Raw genomic sequence first — 12,714 nt, forward strand, 5'->3', positions numbered from 1 at the left:
CAGTTTCACTCACCGCCTGCGGTTTAGACTCATGACCGGGAACAAACAAACACACTTGCAAAACAAAACAAAAACTTTTAATGGTAGGCTTCATGTAAACTTTAATGCCCACATAAAACAGATTTAATATTACATTTTTGTCTGCAACATGTGTTTATTTGATGAATGATCCTGAAAGGCATAAAGAAAGATTTAAACTAATTTTCAACACTGTAAAAAAAAGAAAATTTTTTGCTGCCTTAAATTTTTAGGTACAATCAACTTGACTGTGTAAGTCATTTCAACTTAAATTACATTAAAATTACATAAGAATGAGTTGAATCTCTTAAAAAGTAAAGTTTAAAATGGCTTAACTTATTTTGATAAGCTGAAGTAATGTAAAACATATGTTGTCATTTGATCATGTCATTTTTTACAGTTACTACAATTACTAAATAATTACAGAACTCATGTAGCCTACCATTTTATTTCCATGGTCCCTCGAGAATACCATGGTAATACCACACATGTTAATTGCATGGTAACATTTTTTTTTTAGTCTGGTTTTGTAAACATTAGTGAAAACATTGTAACTATTGATGTAAAATATTGATAGCGGAAACCGCTGTTTATTAATATACAATTATGCTTCTTATTTTTCTTTTTTTCTCAGACCAGTACTCTGCTACCATGGTACTGTGATACTGGAATTTACATGCTTCTAACTTGGAATGAAATTAAATTACCATAGTAAGGTTGGTAATGGCTGTGTCCAACAACATGCTGAATTTTTTGTATTTATTTTAAATAATTTTAAGTGATCTTGAGACCCCCTTGGAAGTTCGTTGAGGTCCCTTGGTTGAGAGCCACAGATAAAAATATAATATAATAAATATAATATAATATAATATAATATAATATAATATAATATAATATAATATAATATAATATAATATAATATAATATAATTAATATAATATAATATAATATAATATAATATAATATAATATAATAATATAATATTACAATAGTATGCTTTGTTTTTTAAGACTTTTTAAGTATAACTTGTGCAAATATTTTGATTTTAATATATAATACATTTGAATATATTTAATAAATAAACTATCCATCTCAATCATTCCAGCTTTTCTTACTTAAAATATAACTGGGCCTTACCATTTGATTTTTCACAAAGATAACAGAGGAACCCCCAGCACTCTCCCTATGAGCCATTTCAGGCTTGCACTTTCACACCCAGCTCACCCAACATCTCCTGTTTCTGGATCCAGGGCAGTCAACGCCGCCATGTAAGGCCAGGGCGGTCTGTATTTAATAGCTTGGGTGGACTGTCCATGTTCAGGGTCCCTCTTAAGTTTCTCCAAGGAGCTCAAGTTTTGAATTGCAAGTGTCGACTTGCTAAGTATATCCCCTGACCCTGCTGCACTAAATGCAAGAAGAAGCCAAACTATGTTGAGGGCACAACATTTCCAAGGGCACTTAGACAGACCCTGAAACCAAATACAAGGGTTATAACATTTGCAAAACTGCCACCACGAGATATGGTGTCCTTTGGGACCATTTAGGAGACTGAATTTCAGTTTAAATACACTATTTATTTATATTATTAGTAATGTCGTTCTTTTTTTTTTGTTCACCCCTCTGAATACTGAGTTAGAATCAAATGGTACGAATGGTAAGAGTTTTTATTGGCCAATGAGATCCTGCTTCCAGGCACTCCTGTGACACATTATTATTATGTCAGTAATGTCATGATCCATCTGTGGTCTCTGGCCCTTCACAGTCACATGATCACAAACAGCTGCCTTTCACTGGCACATATAGACAACATGCACAATCCACAGTTTAACACAGGACGATCACAGCTACTGCTCTGAAGTTTTGCAGCGCTGTATATCTTAAGGCCAGTTCACACCATAGACAATAACTTTAATAATCATTCGATGAGAATAGCAAAATCCACACCACAGATGATAACGAAGCCCAATTCTATCACATGAGAACAAAAATAATGCTTTGGTAAATCAGAATTATGATATAAAAAGTTAAAATACATGAGTCATATAAGAAATCGAAATGACAAGGTTGCAACTGTGACATACCAAGTCATAATTATTTGTCATAATTCTATTTATTTAAAAAATGCTACTTTTTATTTCATATTTATTACTTAGTATGTCAGAATTTCATCATATAAAAAGTCATACTTACGACATAATTGTCATTTTGTAAATGTGAGTATTTATGAGATTATGTATTTATGAGTATTTCATAAATTAGTCATATATAATAATTTAGAACTTTTGTCATAATTTTAGTCTGTTATTTCATAATTTCTTTTTATTTTATAATTACTAAGAATGTCAGAATTTCAACTTTTGGATCTATTAATTATGATCCAGTGTCATCATTTTGGCAATTATTAATATAAAAGTAAATTATGAGATGTCATAATTATGACAAAAGGTCAAATTATTTTATAAAGAGTTATAATTATGGAACAAATTGACAATTTCGCTTTCTTTGTCATAATTATTATCTCATAATTTAAACTTTTTTTCCCATTATTCTGATTGTATCTCATAATTCTGACGTTATTACAATTACGACTTTACAGCTCAGAATTGACTTGTATCTCAATTATGAGTTAGTATGTCATCATTTTGACTGTTTATGTCATAATTCTGACTTTTAATGTGCTAGTTATAATTTACCAAAGCATGATTTTTCCCCCCTTATGTGGCAGAAATGGGCTTCCAAACAGAGGAACTATATTGTTGGAATCACAGTCAGAATTTTGTTTATTTGAAAGAATTAAAAGTGGAGTTTCATGTCAATCATTGTATTGTTCAACTGTTTTAAGTTGATAAGGGATTTAGAAAGTAATAAGTAGCTAATTAGTTACTTTTTTAGAGTAACTTACCCAACACTAACAGAAATCAAAATCCACCCAACTTTAAGAGTATTTAAAGCGGTGAACAACAAAACTGCAGACAACATTATGCACACTTATAATAAACAGAACGTTATTGTTCTTTTACCAATGTCCTTTGGTGTGAACATTAATATAGTTAGAATTCTTGGTATGAACAGTTTTCAGTTTATACACTTGATCTATTTTATCAATTTCCCTGTTGGACAACAAAATGGTGGATACAATCTTTTAAGGGATTCATCATATTATTTTATGTTTTGGCTAATTTGGTGGTGAATTCATATTAATTCGAACAATCTCATTTGTACATTATGCGGACCTTCATGCTTACTTTTTCCAATTTTATCTTATTTTGGAATGCAGACAGAATTGTAAATGTGCAGTAGTATAGTTTAAATGAGCGCTTCCACTGGACTTTAACTCACTCTGCTGGTCAACTCTACCCCCATCTGGTCATTCATATCACAGACATCAGGTCAGGAAATCTTCGGTACAGCATGTCCTAAGACTACAGAACCATCTAAAAATGCCAACATTTGTCATGATTACTTGTCACTCATTGGTTCGTATATAAAGCCAGAAACTGGAAATCCAATGTGAAACAGGCAAATACTGTACATGTTAAAATACAACCTGATTATTACAGATGCAACTTCCCAAATCACGCAGGCCATGAGAATGTCACCAGTTTCTTGCTTTTAGAAATTGCACTTGCTGGGAATCAAAAAATGTGTCTTCTGTTCCCATGGAAAGTGGGATTGTGTGATTACATCAGTACAACAGGAATGTGCCTGGGTCTCATCTGGTGTTTGTGTATTTGGCCATTAGAGGGCAGATTAAGTCATGTCATATATTTGTGTGTTTTCATTACCACATATAGGAGCCAGTACAAGATTAGTACAAAATACATTTTTAACCGTAGTAAAATAAAACAGAGGAGAGGAGGCAATAGTAACTATTTTTGTGTGATTACATAACTTCATAAGATATGTTTTTAACAAAACAAAAACAGAACTTTGGTTTAATTTTTCAGCAGTTTTGATGTATTTTGAGCAAATATCTATTTTATTTCTAGGTTGTTGGATAAACGTTATCATGAATGAGGTGTTCATATGTCTCTGGTAGATAACAAGTAACAATATTTGGTACTGTAGTAACAAAACATTTATCATGGCTGAGGCAACACTAGTTATGACATATTAACTTAATCAAAATTTATTAATTTGTAAGATTTATAATTAAGTATGAGCATCATATATTTTTTCAGATCTGAATTTATAAACAGCTTCAAAATAAATTGTATTCCTGGATAAGAAAACAAACATGAGTCTCAGACTATAAATATATTTTAGTTTAAACTGAGATGTCAAAGAATGATAAAAATTTGAGGGCATTTAGAGAGGGTCTGAGAAAAGAATGATGGGATTGAGATGTCCTGGGACATTTTTTTATTTTTATTTTAATTACTTTATCTTAGTCCCATGTTGGGAATTCCAGTCCTTATTCAAAATGTCCTAAAGCGGTTGGGTTCAGTTAGCATATTTCCAACCAGATAAGCAAGCAGGTGAAAAATAGGAACATGTTAGCAACTTACATATTTTAAAACACTATATTGTTTAAAAATTCATGTTTGAGGTACAACTGTGTAAATTTTGTTTTAGAAACAAGTCATTACAGTTTTTCTCAATTGCTGAAACACAATTTCTGAAACCTTGCTCCATTTTCTGAAAACATTAAACACAAAACCTCATCTTCAAGCACTATTTACAAAACCGCAGACTCCTCTTGCAAAATTAAACTTTCGCCTCAAAACAGTTTTACCTTTGCTCAAAATGAAACACTGCTCTCAAATCATAAACAAAGTGATCAAAATGAACAACACATTAAAAAATAGAAAACACATTGTTCAAAACAGTTCTCAGGGAGAAGTTCATTTTTTATCCCAAAACAAATTTCCTATGTTCCGCCATTGTCTTTTGATGAACAAAAACATGTTCTATCATAGTAGCTCAAAATGTATCAGAAATTACTACTCTGCTTTGCTCTTTTTTGGTTCTTCCTCCTCCTCCTCCTCGCCCACCTTGCATACGCACTCGTCCTCATCCTCTCACATTGTTTCTTCTATCCATTCTCAGATTTTCTCTTTCCCACCTTCAACAACCTGTTTGCTCTCTGAACTGGCTTATTGGTTGTGTCACATCATTTTAAACAGGTTGAATCAATTTTGAGTGGTTGTGTTCAATCAATGACATTTGTTCTTTATTTGTATTTGATTGGTGCCACTTATGTTTACCAGTATGGATGACATGTGCATTAGAGTGGAGAATGTGTTTAGAGTTTTGCTGAAAAGTCTAAGTGAGATCTGCAAATTGTGTTTTACCATGTGAAAGGGTTTAAGGTACTGACAACAGACTGCACAATTAGCTAAATGAGTTCAGGCAACTGAGAACTTTGTTCAGCCAATGGCTGTTAGTGTTTTAGCAATTGAGAAAAACTGTAAGAGCACCTCCTGTATGCTTGCCACCCTGCTACGTAAAGAACTAAAACGTGTTTCTCATCAAACCTGACAATGAAAATACCCAGTTTCCTGACCTTACATGCTCTCTTCTTCTCTTGGAAATGACTCCATCAAACCAAATATGGTTGTTTATATTCCTTCACCAAAATTTTGGCTTTTTGAATTGCCAAATTTCTTACACGGGTTTGGCCTTGGCATCGATCAAGCAAATTGTTGTAAACATCCACTGACGTCAACCCCATTTGCCCAGTTGTAAGAAGTGAACCACATGGCATGTGAATACCCCATTAGAAAAAGTATCACCTCTGAGCTGTTATCTCAGTGTATTGGAATGCACTGCACGCTGTTCCTATTCCCAAAACACAGCAGGGTTAACAACCTCTGGAAACTGAATTCCTCATACTGGGGACAGATTATTGGGGCGTTAGTCTGTCAGTACATGATGCTTGGCCTTTGAGCTGTAGAGATAAGAAACTAATCTAAACAGGTAGAATCATGAAGGATATTCTGATATAATGGTGTTATAACCTGATGTTAAGGTAAATATGGCAAATTATTGATAATTTTATCATATAAAAGAAAATAGTTGGAAAATAGATGGAAAACGTCTCGTTACATATGTAACCCTCCCTGAAGTAGGGAACGGAGACGTACGTCGGAACTGACCAACGAATTGGGGATTGCTTCGGGAAACCAATCTACTTCGAGTGTAAACTAAATGAGCCAATGGACATTGGCATGTGGTACAAGACAAGCATCTGACGCTCCGCCCCATCGAGCAGGTATAAATAAGAAAGTAGATGCACTGCATCTTTGTTTTTCTGCTGAGGAGCCGAGCTTAGTGACCCGGCCGTACAGCGGAGGTAAAGCAACCATGGCGACTGGGACGTACATCTCCGTTCCCTCCTTCAGGGAACGAGGGTTATATACGTAACCGTGACGTTCCCTTTCAGTCGGTCACGTTCGACATACGTCGAAATTGACCGATGAGTTGGGTATATCTACCAACACGCCACAGTTGCTGGGCCTTGCAGTGCTCTGCCTGAGCCTCCTGGTCTACTCACGACTGTTGGAGTGGAATGCAGGGCTCTAAGCAGAGAAGGTCAGTCACTGCTGTTCCGCAAGACCCACTCAGTGTGACTATTGAATAACGCTGGGAAAGCGTGCCCTCTAGGGAAAAGAATGCTGCGGAAGCCACATCATGCTGTCAGACCCAAGGCATAAGCGAACTAAGAGGCTGCTCAGGGACCCCTTGGCCACCAGGGGGCCCCCAAGTGCACATGAAATTACTTCTTGCTGCATATAATGTAATGATGATTGAAATCGCAAAATAGCCTTAAACAATTTCTAAATAAACTGCAAAATGTTAAGTTAAACAAAATGCTCGCTGCACGAGCTCGCGGCGTCATCTGCTGGACACTATTAGCTTGTTAGCCAGGGTTCAAAGTCCAAAGTGCCAGAAAAATCAGCTGAAACTGTCCTACTCATTAGTTGCTTGGTAAACATTTTATGAATGGATGGATTTGAGAATGTGATATGGTTTAGTGCAAATATATTATCTGACGTGCTGCGTTTTGGACGGAGTACAGCATAGCTTTCAGTTTCTCAGTAAGTTAGATGTTTTTCTGCCATTGCTATATCGTCCCCTTGGAATTATAAGGTTCTATCTGACATTTTTGTCAAAATTGAGTTATTCACATATTCTTATTCTGTGACAACTTCTTTATATTATGTGATGTTGTTTTTTAAGTTGTGTAAATTTTTGAATTTTTTATTTAGAAAATAAAAAGGTTCTTTCTACACAGTTGTTGTTAACAAAAAGAAGCACTTAGTTCTTCCTGCGTGTTTCCGCCAATATAAAAGCTATGTTTAATTTTTGAAAGAAATCAACATTTCTTGTTTTTAAAAGAAGTGTCTTATGCTCACCAAGGCTGCATTTATTTGATCAAAAATACAGTAAAAATTTTAATATTGTGAAATATTACTCCAGTGAAAAGCAGCTGTTTTCTATGTGAATATATAGTAAAGTGCAATTTATTCCTGTGATCAAAGCTGCATTTTCAGCATCATTACTCCAGTCGTCAGTGTCACATGATCATTTACAAATCATTCTAATATGATGATTTAATGCTCAAGAGTTCTTTTTAGGATTCTTTGAAAGCTTTCTATACCTTCTATTCATCAAATCCTGGGGAAAAATGAGCATATTAAGCACAAGAGACTACTTAAAATAAAAGTACATATCCCAGTCTGAACTGTAGTCCTGTAAGACTTTGAAAATTAACACCTGACCACTCTTGTGGGTTTGCTACTGTTACAATTAAAAAAACGTAGAAGGGTAAAAACATGACAGGCAGACATTATGCAAGCAACACAGCTACAACTAATAACATTGATAATGGCTGTGTGAATTATCAAGAATTGACAATAGTCAATCGTATTGGAGGCACAGAGGGGCCCCCAAATATAAATCCCATAAAGGCTTGGGCCGGCCCTGCTGCCCGTAGGAAGGTGAAATGTGAAAGTTACACATATGGACTAGCCAAGCAGGGTAGTACACCATATGGAAGTCTCTGGGGTAGTTCCAGCCTAGTTCTTGGGGGGAAAGAACACCAGCAGAGACTGTCGAGGGAAAGACACAGATGAAAAGGGTAGCTGTACCGTGGAAGGATACACATATGGGATTGCCGAAGGGGTCGGTTGCATACTCAGACCTCTTTGACCTACTTTATTGTGGTCAGTATGCTTGCGGGCTATCTCTCCTCTCATGCACATCCTCGTGTAGTAAACCTGTCTTACCCACAATGCCTTTTTGTGTAACACCAAACCTAGTGGGTAAGGCATATGCAGCAACAGGGCAGGCTGGTGCCTTCAAGAAGAAGAAATTCGGACTCCTCCGGGCCTCGGTTCCTGAGAGCATCCCTTCCCAGGGGGAATCTGGTTACACCTTGACATTGTGTGTCACATTTTCTTCAGGGCTTATCCTGCCACCACTGGTGATTCGGGAGGTGTAGACATCCGAGGGCCTTTGGTTAGTTTGGGCAGTCCCTGGCAGTTCGCTTCTTCAGGGCCTTGAACAGACCGATACTATTGAAAAAAATTGTTCCTCTGTCAGACTTTGCAGCAGTGTGGCAACTTCTGCTCAATGTCTCTCAGTGGGTCCTGAACACTATAAGAACATGTTACAAGATTCAATTTGCTTCCCATCCACCCCATTTCCAAGGTGTTTTAGCAACGAAGGTGCACCAGATAGGAGACAAAAAATTCTTGAACAAGAGCTGCACTCTCTCCAGGCAAAAAAATGCTGAAAAAATGCTTCTATTAGCATTAACATCACTCTCAGAGAGTAGGATACCTGAAGGAGGGCCTGGAGGAGCGCTGGGTGGAGACTCTTCTGCTGAATTTTGTTTCTGTTCCCGAATTATCAATGAAAGAGCAGTTTCCTCTACCTCTGGGTCCCAAGAGGGCATGGATGGCAGTGTGCGACGCTATGCCCTGCCACTTACGTCCCCCTCTTCTATAGCCAGCAGGCAGCGGGGTCTGGTTTGAGGATGTTATGCTTTCTCACATGCCCCCTGCCCATCTGTGGAGCCAGGTAAGTGCTGCATCGCACACTCAGACCCCACTGCGGAACGCCATGCCTTCCGTTTCGGGTCCCTGTGATCTACCTCGCTGCCCCACTGCAGGTACATCTATAGTCCCTCTGACTCAGCTTGTACGGTTTCTGGGGGCCTGGCAAGCGTTACCCAGCCTGTCTTGCTGGCTCATTTGGACCATCAGACATGACTTCATGATTAAGTCTGCCTGGCATCCCCCCAAGTTCCGGGGCATTCAGTTCACCTCCGTGCTGGACAAGGATGCTCCTGTCTTACAGGAGGAAATCACAGTCCTACTGACGAAGTACACGATTCATGTCTCAGTTCTCCCTTGACACAGACCGTTGCTGCGCTTTGCATTTGAGGATCGGGCATACCAGTACAAACCTCCTCCGCTTTGGGCTGTCCCTGTTGCCTCACGTCTTCACAAAAGTCTTCAGTCAGCAGAGGTTAAGATATTAAACAGATATATGTAGAGCTGTTGTAAGACCGCATGAATTTGCTCCAAGGATCGGTAACGAACTGCGGTGATGGTCGCTTGCGCATTCAGTGTTTCAGCTGGGCAAAATGGATTTAATTATAATATTCTTTATCTGACTCCATTTATCATAGTTGTCCAATTTAGAAGAGAATGCCAACTGGTTGTTTGGTCATTTATATTTGATAGTTAATCATACATTTAATCATTCCGTTTTAACCCTTAGTTGCAATTATACCGTTCCGTATTGGATATAGTTATTAATTACAGATTAATTCAGAAAGGATTAAAATGTAACAATTTATTAACAATCAAGTAAATGTAAAATGTAAATTACATAATAGACAGAAATCTCTTTTAAAAGGAAACACAAATTCTAATTATGGTTACACTTAAAATAGTTTCAAATAGACGTAAACTTAAATCCTTGATTATACTCAGTAGGCCTATGCCTAGAATGTTACCTGTGAGAGTGAGAGAGAGAAAGAGAGAGAGAGAAAGAAAGAGAGAGCTAAAGAGCAGCTCTCTCTAGAGAAAGCAGAGAATCAAAAAGAGAGCGAGCTACAGTTGAAATACAGTTGAAATCCTCTTTTATCCTCCTCCCTTATCCTCCTCCCTGATGTCACCAAACTCAAATATGACTCATTTAAAAGCTGACCAATCAGACCAAAACGTGATACGTTTGAAACTAACCAATCAGACGAAACTTCTCCCACTGTACCAAAGGTGTGAAAAGTATTTGGCCGGCAAGTCATTCCTTTGTCCTTAGAAATTCCAACTGGCCCTTCTGATGAGGTTAAGGGGGGAGGGGGTTGAGTCAATTTCAAATATCTTGGGTGAAAGCAGATGATTTTGTTCTGTTTCAAATATCTTTGATTATTTTCAACCTTACACCATGTACTCGCCTCAAGTAGCCAGTAAACACTGGGGACCTGCTCGTGTCTTGCTTGCTGTGCCATTCCCTTCCTAAAGACCGGATATGTGTACTTGTCTCACTTTCTCTGGTGAATTCCCTAGCTAGCGAACTCTGGTGGAGTTCCTCTAGCACCCTGCAGGAGTCAGCACGGTGGAGACGTCTGACGCCAGGCCTAACACTTGGAAGCACTCCAGTGGTTATCCCTGTGCTAGGCTAGGTGCCCATATCATGTTAAAACCCCTTCGACGATCCCATATGTGTATTCTTCCACAGTATGGTCCCTGTCGGTGAGCCTGTGTCTCTGCTGGTATTGACTTCACTCTACCTAGGCTGGATCTACCACAGAGACCTTCCATATGTAGCACTGCCCTGGTTGCCAGTCCATATGGGTAAATTCCACATTACACCTCCCTACGGGAAGGATGTGGTCTCCGTAGTGTTCCTCTCCACCATTGTTCCTTTCCCAGTGTTATCCAATAGTCTCATTGAGTGGGTCAGAAGGAACAGCAGTGATCGACCATCTCTGCATAATGCCCTGTCCCATCTTCTGCCCAATACGTGCGGGGGTATCAGGTGGTTTACGCAGAGCGGTGGAAGGGGCAGCAATAGTGGCACTTTGGTAGGGATCCCAATTGAACTCTAGGGTTCCGCTCTTCCATCGCAGGGTGGAGTTTGCGATGCAAATCTCGCATGCCAATGTCAATTGGCTCATTTCGTTTCCACTCGAAGGCAAGATGCCAATCCATCAATTCACTTCTGATGTAATGTCTCCGTTCCCTCCTTCAGGGAACGGGGGTTACATACGTATGTAACCCAGTTCCCTGAGAAAGGGAAAAAGATGCTGCGTCGTGTTGACACGTGATTGTCTTTTTCAGACCATTAGAATCTGTCAACATGAATTTCTGTATCTATTTATGGACTCTATATGTTACACTAAGTCATGACGTCCATACACCTACATATTTTTACATTTATTTCTATATATTTTACATATAATGTGAATAATTGTATGTGTTTGAGTGGAGTAACTGTAAAGGGATTCTAATATAATAAGAAGACATTGCATGTTGAAGAATTGACAGGAACCTGTTACTAGATTGTTTAGAGGAGTGAATGGGAGGACGTGCGGATGGGCGTCCGGAGCGCATTGGGGGGTTAAAGCTGCTTTGAAGCAATCTGTGTTGTCAAAAGCGCTATATAAATGAAGGTGCTTTGACTTGACTTGAATGTGTTCTTTTATAACCAGTTAACACTTAGTTTGTGCTTTTGTTTTCTTAATTTAAACTTTTGCTTTAGAGCTTAAACCACCCGTAGTATTTTGTGTTCAATCAATTAAAGGTGTGATTGTGCATATTTTATCTTTTCATTGAGTCTTCATAGTTAGAGTATTCCTTTGACACATAGTTGTTTTATGCTTGAAGTTGATGGCATGGCCTCTGGTTTTCACTCCATTTTAAAAGGCTTTTATATCCTGCACCTTTGTCCAAACAAGCTGGAATTTATGGAAAAATAGAGAGCAGCGAAATGTGTCCTGATACTGCCCCACAAAATCTAAACATAAAATCCATGATGCATTTTAGGAAGGAGAGATGCTGAAGTGGTAGTGTGGAGTGCTGGTTCAAACTCTGCCTAAGCTTTATAACAGTGTGGCCTCAAGCAATGAGTAATCCCCAGCTTAACCCCAGGTTGCTCCTGATTGATTGCCCAATAATAAAAATATACAGAAGGTCAGTGTCAGGTCTTCAAATATCAGATAATCTTCATCTCCTAGTGTCAAAAACATGGCTGTAATTAAGTTTTTGCATGTCATTGATCCATAAATGACTGGCATCAAAACTCACTGGTGTTATTGTACTTTATCAAGGGATCACAATAAACCAGGTAACTATTCATTTGACAATTCTTTGCCTATGATCTAAGGTCAAAATTTAGGCTAGTTGTTAATCAAAAGTATTAACAGTATTAACTGTCTCTGCATCATAGTGTTGATCATTTGACATTGTGTTCTGTTGATGTCATATTTTGAGTTGGTGTCTGCATGTGTAAAATATCCAACCTCTTGAAAATACTGTTGCCAAAATTCTAAAAGGAAACAGACGAAGAAAGATCTTACTTATTTAGAGAGAAAAAAAAGTTGAAAAAAGAATTCTGTCATAATTCTCTATATTATATCAAAACAACCCTCAGTCCACTAATATATGATTTTAGTGTACTTAAGACAGGAGGCACTCAATAGCTCAGAAAACTGAATGCCCAATTTTGTCCATTAAATAA

This window comes from Gobio gobio, assembly GCF_949357685.1.
Source record: "Gobio gobio genome assembly, chromosome: 25".
In the NCBI taxonomy this organism is placed as follows: Eukaryota; Metazoa; Chordata; class Actinopteri; order Cypriniformes; family Gobionidae; genus Gobio; species Gobio gobio.